Source organism: Heptranchias perlo, chromosome 3, assembly GCF_035084215.1.
Source record: "Heptranchias perlo isolate sHepPer1 chromosome 3, sHepPer1.hap1, whole genome shotgun sequence".
NCBI lineage: Eukaryota > Metazoa > Chordata > Chondrichthyes > Hexanchiformes > Hexanchidae > Heptranchias > Heptranchias perlo.
Genome location: NC_090327.1, coordinates 22963985 through 22983260, shown reverse-complemented (window position 1 = coordinate 22983260; position 19276 = coordinate 22963985). Strand labels below are relative to the sequence as shown.

The 19276-nt window shown below is 41.0% G+C and overlaps 1 long non-coding RNA gene across 1 annotated transcript in view; it reads left to right on the top strand.

Moving 5' to 3' along the window:
* LOC137311224 (uncharacterized) overlaps positions 1-19276 on the top strand; it is a 49630-nt gene that overhangs the window by 14702 nt on the left and 15652 nt on the right. The window lies entirely within an intron of this gene.

The following is a 19276-nucleotide window of genomic DNA, read 5'->3' as shown; positions in this document are numbered from 1 at the left end:
TCTAAGTCATTAATATAGATTGTAACAGCTGAGGCCCAAGCATCAATCCTTGCAGCATCCCACTAGTTACAGCCTGCCAACCTGAAAATGACCCGTTTATCCCTACTCTCTCTTTTCTGTCCATTAACCAATCGTCTATCCATGCTAATATATTACCCCCAACCCCATGAGTCCTTATCTTGCATAACAACCTTTTATGTGGCACCTTATTGAATGCCTTTTGGAAATCCAAATATACTACATCTACTGGTTCCCCTTTATCTACCCTGCTAGTTACATCCTCAAAAAACTCTAATACATTTTTAAACAAGGCACTGCATGAGAAACCAACTAATTAATGAAACAACCAGGAAACACTGGTACCAATCAGAAGGATTGAAATTAAAGTAAAGCGGGAGATAGCCATTTGGATTTCCAAAATTCAAGGTTAGGTTCCTTTCAGTTAACAATGGAATTGGGCTAGGGAGAAATAATACGTAACAAAGGTATCCACAAGATGGATATTAGTAAAAGGAGAGCTGGAGAATCTTTTAAGTCCATCATTTCTTGATATTATGCTACACTGTAGGTTTCTGTATTAACCAAATGAAACTCAGAAGCAATATGTATATGTCTATAAGAGCTTATGTAAACCTAATGTTGATAAAATGCAAACTCAAGATGATCTTAGGCAAGACCAAGGAGATAGTTGAGTGATAAAATGATAATTGAACCAGAGAGGTTTCACTCAGGTTCACGAGGAGGGAGATGTAAGAATATGGTTTAAAGGAAGCATGGTCAATATCCCATCTCGCATAGTTCGCATAAAGCTCCCAAACATTTAGCAAGAGGGCGGTATTAATAGGAAAGGGGCAAAGTCGTGTCTCGGTGTGTGTGTGTGTGTGTGTGTGTGAGAAAGATAGTTTATAAGAAACAATCCTATTGCAACTTCAGAACTAAACATCCAAAGGTCAAGAGATGGCCCATTTCTAGAGGCTAACGTCAGACGGTATTTCCATCAAAACAAGAGAGGTGGTTGCAAAAGAAACCACATACCTGATAACAGTGGAAGGTTATGTAAACAATAAACATTGCAGGAGTCATGTTTAAGGCTGATGTGGTACAAATTGTTTATGCAGCAGGTAGTATAAACAATCCTTGGTGATTTCTGAGAGTCAGCAAAGTGGGATGGTTTATGACCATGAGATAAGACCAGTGGTGCTTACGTAAAGAACAATGCAGCCGAATAGTATAAAGATAGAGCATGCTCCCTCCCAAAAGTTAGAGCTCTCAAGAGGGGATGATCAGAAGTCCATTACCACAGGCAGTCCATAAAGTTCAGGTCTGATCATCCTGAATTCACGGACAGATCAGGTTGTACTGATTGCTTGTCATTAATGTAATCTGTAGCGGTTGTATTGTAACTATAATACTGTTGACTGTAATGTCGAAGACCGCTGTAGTGCAACTCTGTGTAAGTCAACCTATTAAACTTGCTATTTTATAACCGTTCGGGCTAGAATCAAGTGGAATTAATTGCTAAAGGATTAACAACCCATAGTTGTGACAGTAACGGGAGAAATCCACTAACAAAAGTTGACCACACTAGTGCTGCTGTCTCTTTCCCTCCCCCACGGATGGATTAATGAACTGGCCAATGAGGCCCATGCCCAAAGAACCCAGCCTCAGTAAAACTCAACATAATGAATAAAAATGGCATCCAATCACTCGATCAGTTTCATTTAAGCATTGGAAAGTGCGATATGATTTGCTTTATTATTAATATGCTGTGTAAACATTGGATGGGCCTATTTCTTCATCTATTTTACTACACCTATGTGTTTTGATGGATTGGGGAGGGGAGGATTCCTCCTGATCCCACAAAAATCTTTTAAAACACTTACCTGCATCAGTTTTGAAGCGGCCTCCAGTGGTCCCTTTAAGGACCACTAGTTTGGGCTATTTACACACAGTTGAATGGGTGGGGCTTCTGTGGCACGGGCGCTGTGCATTGATTTGAGATGCTTTATAAGTCATTGGATCATGACTTGGATGCATTAACAGGCTCCCTCTGTCCAGCAGGAGCTCTGATCACATGTTTCCCGGCCCGCTCCAAGATAACGGTGCATGGGACAATGGCGTGAACAGAGCAGTAGGTTCATCCTTGTGATTTTGGTCTCACTGCCGCCCCATTCCCAGCGAAAAACAGGCCGGAGCCATGGAGAATTGTGTTTTCCCTTGTATTGTGCAATTTAACAAAGAGCACAATTTCCATCGCTGCATATTTTGCTTTTTTCTTTTAAGTCAACTCTGTGACATAATCACTGCAGTTAAGATTTTAAAAATCACATATTGCTTTCAGATCCTGAAGCCTCTCTTAGATTGCATCCACAGTAAATGTTAATGACTCCTTATAGTTGTACATAGCCCAGTCATTACACACTGAGCTGAAAACGTACGGAAGAGTTATATATTTATGGCTCATAAAACGACAGAGAACAGTACCTTGGCTTATTTTAATCAAGTCCATCCCTAATAATTGGCTTAATTGATGTTTTAGCCATTGTACAATAATGCAATTAAAAATGAAAAATGTGGAGCGATGGTAGCTATGTGCAAAGTAGCATTACTACTGAAAGAACTAGTATTCAACTTTAGTGTCCTTTCTGTCCAGCTTTGCCACCGTCACCTTGAGCATTGTCTCCTCTGACTGAGTTGAGTTGTATTTTTCATTGGAAATGTTTAATGGTTTGTGGCATAGGGTGACAAAAATTTCTAAGCTAATAGAATCCCATCAATAAACACACAGAACAAAGAATATAAAAGTAGGAATAAAAAGCATGGAAACACTGGCCCCTTGAGGATTCCTCCATAATGAACAAGCAATGTGTGTTGAAAAAGATTTTAATATTTAATTTGTGTCAGATTTATAAGTAGGACATTGTACACTGCAGTTTAACAATGTGGAGGCGTAAAACATAATAACTTAGAAATTCTGGCTGTGTAATGATATTGCCAGATGACTTCTGCCTGCTGCACTGACCTGTCACTGATCCTGTCCCATATCCCATGAACAGAGCTATTTAAATAATCGGGGCAGGTACTTGTGCCTGTTGGAGGCAGCTGGTCTCAATTGGCACCCTACTGTTCTAAAAGGGACATCCTGAGGCCTGGATTGGACTGAAGATAAAGATCTGCTGCAACATTTTAATATTTCATCCCGGAATATCTACGGTAATAAAACAAATGGAACAAATATCCCTTGAATCTTCTAACCAATATCTTGAGCGGTGCAGAGCCATAATACTGCACTTGGAGCACCCACTACCATATCCCACTAGTTAGATCATTATTCAAGATGGTGAGTAGCGCATGCTAGAGGGTAAATTTTATATGGTTTTGTGCTGACAGCAAGGCCTCACATGCAGCCAACATGTATCGGAAAATCTTCCATCCACTGAAATCGAGATTTACCTTTACATCGCCAGGTGACTAGGCCAACAAGATAATGCAAACAGGAGCAGCAGATGTGTGGGCAGATGAATTAAAATAAAAATCCCTTTTCCATTAACATTAACGTGGCACTATGATTCTGTGTTAACAACATAATAAACACAGTGGCAAGGCCTTTTCTAATCATTATTTCGAACAAAAGCACAAACTTCTTGTTTTAGAACGTTTTTATGTCGCTGGAAATAACTAACCAAGAAGATCTCGCCCCACAGTAGCAAAATGACATCAAAAACAGTCACATCACAAAACAGTCACTTACTTCCACTCAGTAAGTGGGGTGGCACCTGACCATTTGCTCTCAGTTGACTTTGCCACCTCTGAGTGATCCAGTCAGCATGACAAGTTGAACTCTTTATCCCAGAGCTCTCAGCTCTCTTACTAAAAATACCCCAGTGCAGCTTTAACCATTTTCACTAGGTGCTCCTTGTTGGCTTGGTGGGTTAATGCATCCCTCAGTGTGGTACGGAACCATCCAGATCAGAAAAGTCCCAGGTTTGATCACTGGTCTGTGTCGAGTTAGCTGATTTTGGATGCAGTGGTAGTAAATGGCAGTGGTCAGGTACTACAACTGACCTCAGTCTCCACAGCTGAGGAAGCAATCAGCCAAGGTTCTTGCTCCTCGTTTTTCACCAGTGGCTTCGGTTGGAAAGTGCACATATGGACATCTGTGAGATCAGGAAAGGGTTCAACCATCATGTTTCCAAAGTCAAATAGCCTGTGAGATTTCAGGGGGGCCCTTTGACACCCCACGGGCAATTGGACCTCAGCATGTGTGTGAGACACTAATGTGTAAAGTATCATACGTAGACTGAAAAAAATCAGATATGGAAATAAATTACATTTAAACAAAAAACTAAATACAGCCTATAAAAGTATGAAAGCATTGCAATTATGGTGTTATTTTACTAAAAAAAATACAATCGGTTTTACAGCTTGCAATAAATCACTTTTAATTAAAGAAAGTTACAGCTTATTGATCCTGAGTTGATGCAGTGGGGATTGATTCCGCTTTGTAAAGCTTCCAGTGGGGAACACTGCTCACAGGGAGCTCAACTCAGGAAATCACAGGCTATGATATTCAATCCATTAAAATTCCTGCTGGCAATGCTGGACCCTGGAATGACTCCTTGGGTTCAACCTCCTCGTGACATAGGACTGACTAGCTTGGTGATTTGCTTGTGTATGTTCATGGAAAAGGGGTGGTGGAGGTGGGGTGGGGGGGGGGTGGGGAGGACAAGGAAGGTGATACTATGCAGATCAAGTTTTAATCCACAGTTTTCCTGTGTAAACAGGGATCCATTTGCCATCTAGGAGTCTGGTTTGTCACATTACTGGCCCTGACACGTCCTCTATGTATTTGTTCTTTTTAATAAAAATGCTAATTGAGTGCAGCAGGTCAAAAAAAGCCATCAAGTGTGAATTTCTGAACCACTCAAATATCGGACAAATGATAGTTTCTTGTTCTTTTGTTTCCAATGATAGAGAACTGATGTTCTCTTGTGACAAATAATTAAAGAAAGATCTCAAGAGATTTCTGAGGACAGAAAATATGGAAGAAATGAAGGGATAACACAAAGACATGTGAAATAGGTTAACAGAAACAGAGTGACACCATTAGAAACTATGAAAAAATTGCATGGAAATATAAAGAAATCACAAAAAAGGGGCAAAAGAAGCCAGCAGATAGACACTCAGAAGCTGAAACCACAAAAAGTATGAAAGGAACCAGCAGTGAGACACAGAGAAATGATATGAAAGTCAACTAAAGTATTATAGAGGCAGAAATTAATGGAAGGTTTGTCTGAGCCAGTTGCTAGGACAGATCCTGACTTGAGCATAATCCTTTGGAAGTTTAAGACCCAATAAAGTGAATTGCCTTTCTTAGTTCTTAGAATCTTTTAAGTGTTTATTCCAACGTCGGAAATAGTTTGAATAAATGTTTCACTTATCTCTGAAAGGCACAATGACACACAAAACATTTAGGAGGAGAAGGGAAATTAACTTGCAATGTGTGTCTATTCAGATCTGGGGCATATATATGGGCAGTCAGTCTCACAGAGAGATACTTACACGATTATACAAGATCTAATATAAAGGTAATCACTGAAAATTCCTTTCTTAGTGTTGGTCTTTTGTTCCTTTACATGTAATTGTACAACAGAGATATTGTATTGTGATCCACATCCATATTTAAATGAATTTGGGTATATAATTAAACTTTGAGCAGTTGAGAATTATATGCAGGCGTAATTGAGATGAGATTATTAATGAGTTTTACAAGAATTCCAACCTACTGTACATTATCTATGTTTTTCCAGCATAACAAATTACAGGAGAACTCCCAACATACATTATGCCTGATCCTGGGGTTCCTTTAACTCAGTCACTCAACGATCAAAAGAAAATCATGGCATTATTCATGAAAAATATGACAATAGTTATTACCATGTTCTTGTTACATGTGCAACAGGTTCTCTACTCGCTAGTCATGGCACAGTTTATATTGAACTGGGAATATGAACGTGCCATCCAATAACAGTCCAGCTAAAATGACAATCAAATAAGGTCACCTTCAATCAAAAATTAACACGTTTTTCTGGAAATCAATGGAAAAGCTACCAAATGTTCTCTGTCTGCCTTAAATCAGAAGATCTTCTTTCCATGTGCCCCTAAGTTCCGGGAGCAGGTTGGGGAGGTTACCGCGAGCATATTTGAAAAAGGTGCAACAATGGATGTTAACATCTTTCTATGGCACTGGAGAAACATGATGAACTATTTTACAGCTGACATTATTCAAATCAAAATACCATCCCGTCGAGGTCATTTCGAAAGACATCTGAGTTAAAATTTCACCGGGGTTCCCTGATCCCCGGCGGAAGGTTTAAGGCAACCCCAGAGAAATGTCATTGTGTGAAGTACACTGAAATTTTTCAACAACTGATAAGATGCCATATAAATGCAAGTATTTCTTCATTCTTCAAGGCTGATAGCTTATATACATAAACATATCCAAGCCATAAAGGGAGTTGTTGAATCAGAAAGGTAGTTCTATCTTTTTTAACAAAAATACTAATTTAATAATATTTTCCCACCGTTTTGTTTCTCCACTTCGTTTAGCTCTCATAGTTCTGAGCATCTTCCATTGCTGCTCTGTAATCAGCTTTTAATAGGTATATGAGAGCAACTGAATTGAATTAGTTATTTAATGCTTTTCCTTCCTCCCCTCCATTGGGAAAGTGGGAACAGGTGGTCAGCTCTATCAGCACAGCAGATGGAGTTCAATGTGAGGAAGTGTGAGGCACTCCACTTCAGATCCAATAAAGACAAGTAGGAATATTTTCTTAATGGCGAGAGCTGTGGAGGAAAAGAGGGATTTAGGTGTCCATGTACACAAATCACTAGTGCACAGGTACAAAAAGTAATCAACAAGGCTAATGGAATGTTGGCCTTTATCTCAAGGGGGCTGGAATACAAAGGGATGGAAGTCATGCTTCAGCTGTACAGAGCCTTGAGAGATCCCATCGGGAGTATTGTGTTCAGTTTGGAGCACCAGATCTCAGGAAGGAGGTATTAGCCTTGGAAGAGGTACAGTGCAGATTCACCAGAATGATTTAAAGGTGGCTTAAAGGTTAAATTATGAGTACAGGTTGCAGAAACTTGGCTTGTAGTCCATTGAGTTTAGAACAATGAGGCGTGATCTAATTGATGTGTTAAAAATGAAAAATGGATTTGATAGGGTAGATGCAGAGATATTGGCCCCGATATTTATGAGGAGGCGGGGAGGGATCACTGTAGTGGGGGGAGGAAACCCGAAAATCCCAGGGAGGCGGAAGTCCTGCCGAATTTAACAGCAGGACCCCATTATCATTTTTAAATTCCGTTTCCCGCCCAGCAGCAGGATTGATTGACAGGCTGGCCGGCTGCCAGGTGGGGAAAATCAGCGCACTCCTGCTCCTCCTGGCTCACAAGCAGTGCTCTAAAAAGCACTTACCTTCTGCAGCCGGCTGCTCCCTTCTCCATTTAGCTGCCAGGTTTCCTGAGCCTTGAGAAACCAGGCCGGTAACCATTAAATTTAAATCAGGCTCCCAACTGCACTTTGGGAGCCTGATTCAAATATTATAATGAACTGTCCCACCTCTCCAAGACAGGATAAAGGCACGCCTTGCAACCCACCGCTGTAAAAGTGGTGACAGACGAGTACGCGGTGTGTTGCTGTCGCGTTTCGTGATTTTTAATTTTTTTAACATCCCCCCCCCACCCCCGCCCCTCCGCCACCGATCCTTTCCCGCCCATCATCAGTGGGGGGGGGGGGGGTTAATATCGACCCCACTATTTCCTCTGGTGTGGGAATCCTGAACAAAGGGGAAACATCTTAAAATTAGAGCTAGGCCATTCAAGAGTTAAATCAGGAAGCATTTTTTCACACAAAGATTATTGGAAATCTGTAACTCTCTCCCCCAAAAGGCTGTGGAAGCTGGGACAATTGACATTTTCAAGACTGAGATTGACAGATTTTCATTTTGTAAGGGCATCAAGGGATATGGATCAAAGGCAGTTAAATGAAGTTGACGTACAGATCAGCGATGATCTAATCGAATGCTGGTACAGGTTTGAGGGGCTGAATTGCCTACTGCTGATCCTAAGTTCCGATGTTCAACTGCTTCATATGCTAGATTGGGAACCTGTCAATACATGGAGGAGGGTTCAGAATTAAAGAAGTACATGAACTGGAAGTTCCCTCACTATTCAGATTTCAAATATGATGATGTACCTGTTGACTTGAATAACCCAATGTAAGTGATACCTGTAATCAAATGTTCACCAACTTCTTTTACAGGAAAATGCATATCCACAATTATACAGGTTACCACTTCTAAAATGTCAATACAGTGTGTTAGTGTTAAAACAATCTGCTGAAATTCTCTTTTATTAGCATAGCCAGACAATAAATCTAAAACTGCATCAAACTTATCTCAATTGTAACTTTACCCATTGACAGAAGCAATTTGTGACCAATTTGTGAATGCAGCTCCTCAAAGGGAGTGCAGGATTGAAGAATCACCCATTTACCAGTTTTCTGTCCCTCTCACTTCTCTTCATGATAGATTTTCCAATGGATATGGTTACACAGGCCCCAGTCCCTCACCACGTGGCCATTAAGCATATATGAGCTTTGAGAGTGTTAGCAGGTTATTTTACCACAGAGGGTGTCACATCTAAGCCTGATTCTATCTTCACCCCACATCCACATAAATGCACTTTCAGTGGGTAGGGGTCTGCTGGATAGTGTGGCAACATTGGAGAATTTGCCCCTCTCTAACCCAGAGACACTAAAGCCTGCAATAGTGCATCTACAGTGCCTCTACAGTAGACCTAGTGTAGATCAGGGATTGAACTTGGAGCCTTCCTGGTCTTTATGGGTCAACTACTCACTGGATAAAATTGTTCAGCCATCAAGGGGGCATGAATCTCATGCATTTTAATTCAGTCATTATCCATTTCACATAGCTGCCATAAGACAATAATAATATGTTAATAATCCCAGTCCTAGATTCAGTGCTTACTGGTAAAATGTTAGCTTCCATTAAACTAACAAAGAAATTATGTAAGATTTGAATAGGAACCTCAGGCTATTTTTCAAAGTTGTTGTTGCTTTAGACGGCCCACAAAACGTGTAAACACAGCGCACAAATCCACCATTCACTTTAATGCTGCTGGATCAAAGAGACGTAATGTTTATTTAAAAATGCTATCACATTTAATGTTAAGATCAAACCCAGTCTACTTTCAGGCCTACCTCATAAAATTTAAATGACTTCTGAGTTACTGATTATTCTCTGAAGCACAATGCGTCACTACACAAATGAGGAAAAAGAGACTTTATTGAAGAGACAAATGAATTTTCCATTACATTTTAGTTTAATGATGGTCCATTAGAGGGGGAAAAAAAAGTCATGCTACAAGATTTTCAGGCTTGGTAATTCTGTAAGTTTAACAGCAATTCTTGAATAGTTAATTGTTCTTCAGACTTGTTACAATGATGTATGGAAATTGAATGTTCTTACTTTCTGCTGATTAATTTGGACGCCAATGTGTGCATTGTAAAATACTGCAGTCAGGTTTAACCAGCAAGACCTGCGCAGAGTAAAAGCGTGTATTTCCTACTGTCTTTTTTTAGTCTATGGTGTTAATGGATTGTTAATTCAGTTTCTTAAGAAGTTCGTTGAGCTCTATTAACCTTTGGTCAAGGGAGGAACTGAATGGTGCTGTGGATTAGATACTTTCCTTTCAACTCTGGGACCAGATTCAAGTCTACTCTGGCTGAATGGGTCCTACAGGAAAGGACTGTTAATTCAGTGGTTTTGGGCATGAGTCCACAGCACAAAACTGTTTCTAAATTGGCAATCTCGTTCATTGGTATTGGCAGCAAAATGCCCGCACCCTTTTCAGCCAAGGACTGTGTGTGTCCCTGTGAGATAACAACGAAGTAAAGTAATGCTATTGATGCTTGTTAATTGATTCAACTTTTGGAGGGGGGAAATTTCCACACCTTGGGGGAACAATTGATAGGGAAATTGGATGGAGTTTCTAATGGGCAATTAATCCGACTTTGCCTGTTTTACATCATCGCCTTGATTTTGGGAGTTAACGTGACCTCTTCCCACCCCCTCCCGATTCCCAATCTCCCTCCTCTCTCCTCCCAATCCCCTGACCCCCAATCCCCTGCCCCCTCGTCCCTGTTCAGCCTCTTCCAGTCCAGCCCAATATCGCACCTCTCCCCGCTCCATCTCTCTCTCTCTCTCCCATCCAGTGGGGGTGACATCACGCAGGGGGAGGGGGGTGCACTGCTGAGGCATGAATTTTAAAAGGCGCAGGTCTCCTGGGCTGTTAGGAGTGCCCGGGAGATTCGTGCCCCATTCCAGGAGACTCAATAATCTTAAGAACAGCACACAGTGGGGGATTGAGGGGGGCGGTGGTTTGGAGTGCTGGGGGGAGGGGGCAATGTCACATGTTGAGAAAAAGAGATAGTAAGACATTCGCAACTTTGCTTTCTGGGTAAACTTCTATGGAACTATGTCCTGGGATGATGTGTTTGGCTTTCACATTTTCTGCCACCTCCTTCCAGCCCTGTTGCAGTGTCCACCTGGGCACCCTTCTGGCATTTGAGAGGAACCTGTCTCCGGGCCCCCATCTGCTCCACTAGGACCTCTACCATTGCTTCACTAAATCTAGGAGCCCTTGCAGGAGACATCTCTAACGCAAAGTTGAGAAATCATGCCAAAATTTAATTCCAAGTTAAAGGACAGCTTGCTTTAAGAGTTGGAAGCTGGCTTTAAATAGGTGTCAGGCCCGTTGTAAATCCTGCCCTCCAAACAGCCGAGCTGCCAATCAATGCTGCAAACCTGCAGGCAGCTCTACTATGACATTTAAATGAGGCTTGACCATCTAAATGGTTTGGGCCTCCTGATTGCTCCACTGACTGACTGACCACCCAATGTGTACAATACACAAAAATCTACACCTATTTGTCATCAAGGCAGAATTGGTCTGAGTTTAGGCCAAATTTGGTGTTAAAGAATAAACCCAAAATAGTCAAATTTGACCTACTGTCGGCTTTCAGTTCATTGTTGTGTGGATCCCTAATTTCCTGTGAGCTGATTTAAGGATTCTCTATCATTTTGTACCTGCGAAAAGGCACAGATGTCAGAGATTAATTGTAGAACTAAACCCATTTGGACACCTCATTTTCTTCATAATTTGTAGTGCACACTTGCCACAGTTATGTAATTATTATAACAATAGCTTTTTTCTCAACTTCTTGCAATGATTGTTATAATAAAGGAAGATAATGAAACACATTGTTAACACTAATTGTGATTTAAATGAAGTTTGCTAACCATGCAGTTATTCCTGTATCCACACAGTTGGTGCTAATTTAGTCTACAAATATTCACATCAAAGACGCTGAGAGATTTGTTTGCATAAATTTGAATGCTGCTCATGAATTTTAATATCTTCTATTGTCTCAGATCAGACCTTGGTATGCGCCTCAGGAATTAGACTCACTATTTCCAACATGAGACACAAGGATAGACTTATTTCCCGTTACGGTCATTACAATGTGAGATAAATTTCAGCAAGGCACACTAGCTCCCGTGATGGAAATGGGTGAGGTCATAAGGCTGAATACTGGGCATTTGACAACTTTAGAACATATCAGTATTTTTAAGTTTGGAAAGTTGAAAAGGCCATTTCCCGCAGCCAGTTATTATGATCTTGAATGAATTGTCTGAAAGGGTGGTGGAAGCTGATTCCATAATAACTTTCAAAAGGGAATTGGATAATACTTGAAAGGGAAAAATTTGCAGGGCTATGGGGAAAGGACAGGGGTATGGGGCTAATTAGCTATCTCTTTCAAAGGGCCGACACAGGCACAACGGGCCGAATGGCCTTCTATGCTATATCATTCTACGATTCATGATGTTCCTCAACCCTTTCTCTCTATAGAAACATATCCAATTGCCTCTTGAATCCATTTATAACGTCTGCTTCAGTGACCTTGTCTGGTAAATGATTCCACGACTCTAATATCTTTTTGGTGTAAAAGCCCTGACTGGCTTTCGTTCTGACTCTTAACTTCCTCATTTTTAACCTGCGTCTATCTACAAGGACAAATTTTCCTGGATCAGCTATATCATTTTCTTTTCTTTCTGGCGTAGCTTGTGATGATCATAGAAATCGCAAACATGAGAAGACTATTTGGCCCAACGCATCGGTCCTAATGCTAACCCCTCAACCGGAGCTGTCTACTTGAATCCCATTTCCTGCTTTTTGATAATCTTCCTTTTTAAACACTTATGGAATTTCCTTTTAAATTATGTTATAGTCTCAACCTGCAGAACCACTTGTGGTCAGAGTTTCTACTGTCTCCATCCTAGCTTCCCTCAGCAACCTAGGATGCATCCCATCTGGACCAGACGATTTATTAACTTTGACTGATGCCAACCTATTTAGCATCTTTTTTCTATCTATTTTTATCCTATCCAATATCTCTACTCCCTCCTCCTTTACTGCAACATTAACTTTATCCTCTTCTTTTGTGAAGACAGATGCAAAGTATTCATTCAGTAACTCAGTCATGCCCTCTGCCTCCACAAGAAGATTTCCTTTTTTGTTCCTAATCGGCCCCACTATCCTTTTACTTTTTAGATATTTATAAAAGATTTTTGGGTTCCCTTTTATGTTACCTGCTAATCTTTTCTCATACTCTCTCTTTGCCCTTCTTACATCTTTTTTCAATTTCCCCCTGCACTCTCTGTATTCTTCCTGGTTTTCGACTGTATTCTGTACCTGATATTTGTCATAAACCTCCTTTTACAATTTTATTTTAACCTCAATTTCCTGTAATGTTGAAGAAACCTTAGTGAATTGTTGCAATGTGTTCTGTAGATCATGCAGCCACAGTGTGTCGGTGATGGATATTGAGCATCAATCAAGTGAACTGCTCTGTTCTTGATGATGTCGAGCTTCTTCAGTGTTGTTTTGGCAGCATCCATTCAGGTGTGTGGTGAGTATTCCATCACACTCCTGACTTGAGCCTTGTAGATGGTGGAGAGGCTTTAATGAGAGAGCCACTCATCTCAGAGTACCCAGCCTCTGCCCTGTTCTTGTAGCCATGCTGTTGATACAGCTGGTCCAGTTAAGCTTCTGTTCAATTGTGACCTCTAATATATTGATGATGGGAGACCTTATCATACAGAGATTACAACTGAAGAATCAAACTTACTGTATTTTGCAATATTTCAATTGTTCTGTCAACTGACGATTTGAGCATTACTTGCAAACTGTTTCTATATTCAAAACAAAGCAAAATTTGCTGTTTCCATCATCAGGCAGGGTCTGATAGACTTAAAGATAACATTTGTACTAAGCAGCTTAATAGTGTTATCCCAGAAGATTGTGTAAAGTTTAACAGGGTAACTACAACAACAACTACTTGAATTTATACAGTGTCTTTAAAGTAGTAAAACATCCAAGGTGCTTCACAGGAGCGATTTTCAAACAAAATTTGACACTGAGCCACATAAGAAGATAATAGTACAGGTGACCAAAAGCTTGGTCAAAGAGATAGGTTTTAAGGAGCATCTTAAAGGAGGAGAGAGAGGTGGAGAAATTTAGGGAGGGAATTCCAGAGCATAAGGCCTAGTTAGCTAAAGGCATGGCCACCAATGGTGGAACGATGAAATTCGGAGTTGCGCAAGAGGCAAGAATTGGAGGAATGCAGAGATCTCGGAGGGTTGTAGGGTTGGAGGAGGTTACAGAGATAGGGAGGGGTGAGGCCATGGAGGGATTTGAAAACAAGGATGAGAAATTTAAAATCGAGGTGTTCCTGGATTGGGAGCCAATGTAGCGACAGGGGTGATGGGTGAATAGCATTTGGTGCGAGTTAGGATACAGGCAGCAGAGTTTTGGATGAGCTCAAGTTTATGGGTGGAAGATGGGAGGCCAGCCAAGAGAGCATTGGAATAGTCAAGCCTAGAAGTAACAAAAGGCATGGATGAGGATTTCAGCAGTAGATAAGCGGAGGCAGGGGCGGAGAAGGAAAATGTTACAGAGGTGGAAGTAGTCAGTCTTGGTGGTTGGAAGTTCATCTCAAGGTCAAATAGGACGCCAAGTTTGCAAAAGGTCTGGTTCAGTCTCAGACAGTGGCCAAGGAGAGGGATGGAGTTTGTGGCTATGGAACGGAATTTGTGGCGGTGTCCAAAGACAACGGATTCAGACTTCCCAATGTTTAGTTGGAGGAAATTTTTGCTCATCCAGTACTGGATGTCGGACAAGCAATGTAACAAATCAGAGACAGTGGAGGGGGTGAGGGAGGTGGTGGTGTGGTAGAGCTGGATATCGTCAGTATACGTGTAGAACCTGACATTGTGTTTTTGGATGATGTTGCCGAGGGGCAGCATGTAGATGAGAAATAGGAGGGGGCCAATGATAGATCCTTGGGGACTCCAGAACAGCACAGGAGTGGGAAGAGAAGCCATTGCAGGTGATTCTCTGACTGCGACTGAATAGATAAGAATGGAACCAGGCAAGTGCAGTCCCACCCAGCTGGATGACGGAAGAGAGGTCTTAGAGGAGGATGGTATGGTCAACTATGTCAAAGGCTGCAAACAGGTCCAGAAGGATGAGGAGGGATAGTTTACCTTCATCACAGTCACGTAGGATGTCATTTGTGACTTTTATAAGGGCTGTTTCAGTACTGTGGCAGGGACGGAAACCTGATTGGAGAGATTCAAACATGAAGTTGCGGGAAAGATGGGCACTGATTTGGGAGGCGACAACACGTTCAAGGATTTTGGAGAGGAAAGTGAGGTTGGAGATGGGGCGGTAGTGTGTAAGGACAGAGGGGTCAAGGGTGGGCTTTTTGAGGGGTGGGGGGTGATGATGGCAGATTTGAAGGAGAGGGGGATAGTACCCGAGGAGAGGGAACCGTTAATAATATCTGCTAACATGGAGGTCAGGAAGGAAGGTTGGGTGGTTAGCAGTTTGGTGGGAATAGGGTCGAGGGAGCAGGAGGTGGGTCTCATGGTCAAGATGAGCTCGGAGAGGGCATGATGGGAGATAGGAGAGAAACTAGAGAAAGATGTGAGTTCAGAGCTAGGGCAGGGGGGAGCCATAGGGGAAGTTTGGCTTGGTGGACTAGGGGAAGGGAGGGAAGTGGCAGAGGCAGCTGAACGGATGGCCTCAATCTTAGTGACAAAGTAGTCCATGAGCTCCTCGCACTTGTTGTTGGAGGTGAGGGTGGAGGAGGCAGGGGAGAGGGATTTAAGAAGACGGTTTGTAGTGGAGAAGAGAAGCCGGGGGTTATCTTTGCATTCCAGGATGATCCTGGAATAGTGAGCAGTTTTGGCAGAGTTGACATTCCGAAGACTGAAATTATCTTCGGTTAACATAATTTTGAAATGGATCTGAACAAAAGTAACCACCAACACACAGTTTATGTGAAAGTTCTGGAACCATTTTCTAAATTAAATATACATTTATCAGTCTGGTTTTATTCCTCAGTATGTGATTTGTCCCTAGTTCACCCACCAAAGCTGCATCTACAGTGTTTTATTTTTTTAGAAAAACTGGTGTTTGCTATGTAAATACTTTGGCCCCATGTCATAGTGCAATCAATATTAATTTGTGGCCTTGTACTTAAGGTAATTGTCTTTTATTTGATATATTTTTAATATATAGTTATTCGGTCAGGTCCTAGTTTGATAGATAATCGATTCAAACTCCTGAGCTTTCTGGTATCATTATCTTTAAAAAACAGAATTAGTGCTAATTACCTGGGACAACCAGGTGCTCTCAGTCATGTCTGTTGAGGTACATTAACTTATATCGGTCAACTAGCAAAAGTGCATTTTTTAAGTTTTAACCTATTATTTCCAGGGTTCACAGAATATATATTCAATGTTTACGACTGCATTGTTTGGCAAAGTCTGGCTTAGCCTCTGTGTCCCTAACATTTTTGGACTTGTGGTTTTCTGATATAAAACAAATTCTGGTAGAGTGGGTGTAAGCCAAAAAAGCAGAAGCAAGGAAAATAATCATGGAGCCAGTACTGAAGGCAGAATAGAAATTCAAAGTGAATGAGGAAAGGATAATACAAGAAAGGATTTGAGTGTTGCATGCTGCAGGGTGTTAGTGGGTAAGCAACAGACTGCAAATTACTAGTACTAAAAGGCTAGTTTACAGTAGTTCGATAAAATGATTAAAGCACTGAAAGTGTTGATGCCATCAAAGCTCAAAAATAATAATTTTGACCAGGTAAATATTTGTTCCTATGAAGAATCAAATTCATCCCTTAGGTCAAATAAAACACAATGGGGTTGACTTTAATCGGCAGTGAAAGTTAAAATCTACTGCAATGAATTGTTGCTTTACAAACACCAGAGTGCTTTATAAATACTCTAATAGGCTGTTCAAGCCTTGGTAACCCAGGCAATGCTGGAGCCAGCATGAACAGCTACTTGAAATGTGGCCATGCACTTTGCAGCCTGAATAACCAAAGATGATACAAATGGATATATCATCGTTATTTTCAACACATGCTCTTTGTCACGAGTTGAAGCTGAGGTCAAATGGCAGCACAGATCCTTAGAGATCATCGTTATGACTTAGACACATTGGGGTAGAAATCGCACCAAGCAATGAACCAACACGCCTCACCGCTCCATAGATTTATACCAACCCACTTTCGTCGGCCACTTCGGAGAAGAACCCAGCGTCCGTTCAAGCCAAGCTAGGAGCCATGGAAGCTGCGTTCACTGTCTCTGCCGGCTTGGAACGTGAAAACCAGGAAGTGAAAGGTACAACAATTTAAATCAATGTAAAAACAGTTATAGACAGCGGAAAAAAGAGAAGGTAAGAAATAATTAAATTAAATAAAAGAGACAGAAGAAAAAAGTAAAAAAAAATAATTTTTAAATTTCTTAATTTTTAAGAAGAACATTTTTAATGACCAAAAATATTACAATAAGGAGTAATGAGACTCCACGTTTTTAAAAGTTAATTTTTAGTTGTTTGGAAGTCATTAAGACTTACTGTGCTGCTAAAACTTGGTTTAGACCTGCATTTTTAAGCGTACCTGTTTGGTGGCATAATTATTTACTTTTCAGCTGGGCAGAAAAGCAAGTTGGTGCTTTTTCAATGATTTATTTAGTGACTATCTTATATTAATGGCCCTAGTTCTGGTCTCCCCCACAAGTGGAAACGTCTTCTCTATGGTTACCCTATCAAACCCTTTCATAATTTTAAAGACCTCCATCAGGTCACCCCTCAATCTTCTCTTTTCTCGAGAGGCGAGCCCCAGCGTGCTCCAATTGTTCAGATTGGAGAAGACTGGGAAGTGATGTGATTAGTGTTAGGCCCATTTTTTTTCTGGCTTCTCTCTCTCTATCTCTCTGGGTATACATATATTGATCTGGACATGGCATAGAAAGCACAATGTTAAAATTTGCTGATAACACAAAGTTGGGGGTTTGGAAAATAGTAATGTGGACTGTAAAAGACTTCAGGATGATGTAGAAATGTGTTGCAAAGGGCTGGCAGGTGGCAGATACGATTTGATGTTGGCATCAGGTAACACATGTTGGCTGGGAAAAACAAGGAATGGGAGTAAACACTAAATGGAAAGACGCTGTGAGGAACAGAGACCCAAGGGTTCAAATACATAATTCTCTGAAAGTCAAGCACAGGTACATAAAGCCATAAAAAGACCAAGCGTCTTTAGGGTTTATAAGTAGGGGCGTGGAATTTAAGGACAACGGGATTATGACAAATTTGTACTAGGCATGGGCATTGTGGAATATTCACTTCACAGTGCACCACAGACTCAGTTCTAAAGTTAAAAATAAACGTTTATGTTTTGAAACAGTTTTGTGTATAAATCAAATATTGTACTCCTGGTTCCATCCTGTGCTTTTCTGCTTCTGTGTAATTATCCTACTTGTAAATAAATCTGACTATTAGTTTAGCCTGAATGTAAAAGCCTGACTGTGTCTTATTTACCACCTTTCAGATTGGCACACATGGGCAGCACAATCTTCCTTGCTTTTTATTTCTGTCTCTAATTGTGGAATTATAATATGAGCACATTCCTTTCAATTCATAACTAAAACTCATGAAGAAGTAACTTGAGTTGACATGCTGGTGTCTTCTCTTTCATTTTGAAAGTTCAGAGGGCTCACTGTGATGGTGGTTTGAACTTTTACTACAGGTGTGAATTATGGATTTTCTTGTATTGCTGAAGGCCAAATTGTTACGATGGAAAATGACATATCAGTGACTGAAGCAGAAGAAAGAGATAGTCATTCGATGATCTTTTGCCAAGCCAGGCAAGGCAACAGTCAGAGAAGAATCAGGAACCCTGACATTCCACAAGGCTCCTCCTGGTCTACTGTCTTAACTTCAGGGTGAGACCACTGAAACCCCAGGGAAATGGTGTAAATGGTTGTTTTTGGCTGTTTATGCTATTTTCCTGGGGGTTGCACTGGCCTCCAACTCGAGTTATGAAGGGAGAGGGCACTACCAAGGCAGATTAAGGGATGATCTAAACCAAATTTTTGATGAGGAGTGTATAATGCCGATGTGGACAGCTGTTTTGCAGTGTTACCAACAGGCAATGTCACTAGTATTTTAATTATTGTGTTTTAATGCATGATTCACTTGGTCAGATGGGAGAAAGAAAAGAAATGATCTTTTCCCTTTCTACACCTGTGACTTGCACTCCCTTAAAACAAAAGCATGAAATCAACAGTGAATGTAATGTGAATATTAACAATATTGGTTTTGTGTAAACTAAGCTAGCAAAAACCACAGGGTACCCCATAAAATCTGGTGTTTATGCCATGTCTCCACACAGATCTTTGTGATATTTCAACCAGAGACTATGTGACTCATTGGTTCAATCAGTGCTTTTACTGCAAGACCCATCAGGTGCAAATTGTGTATCAGTGTGATCTATCTGTCTATTTTACAGTAATTGTTTTATTTAGAATATGTGGAAGGATTGGAAGTAGAAACGAGAGTAGGGAGATTGGTTTTTCAGTGGTTTGAACACTATGGGGGTTATATTAGAGAACCCCCGAAAACAGGCACCGGGATCGCGGTGTACGATTAACCTGCGCCCATTGGTTGTGATGCAGGCTGCACGTAACATTCGTGCTGCCTAATGATTTCAATGATTGCTGCGTGCAGCCAGTGCTACCTGCGCTGTTGATTGGCTGCATGC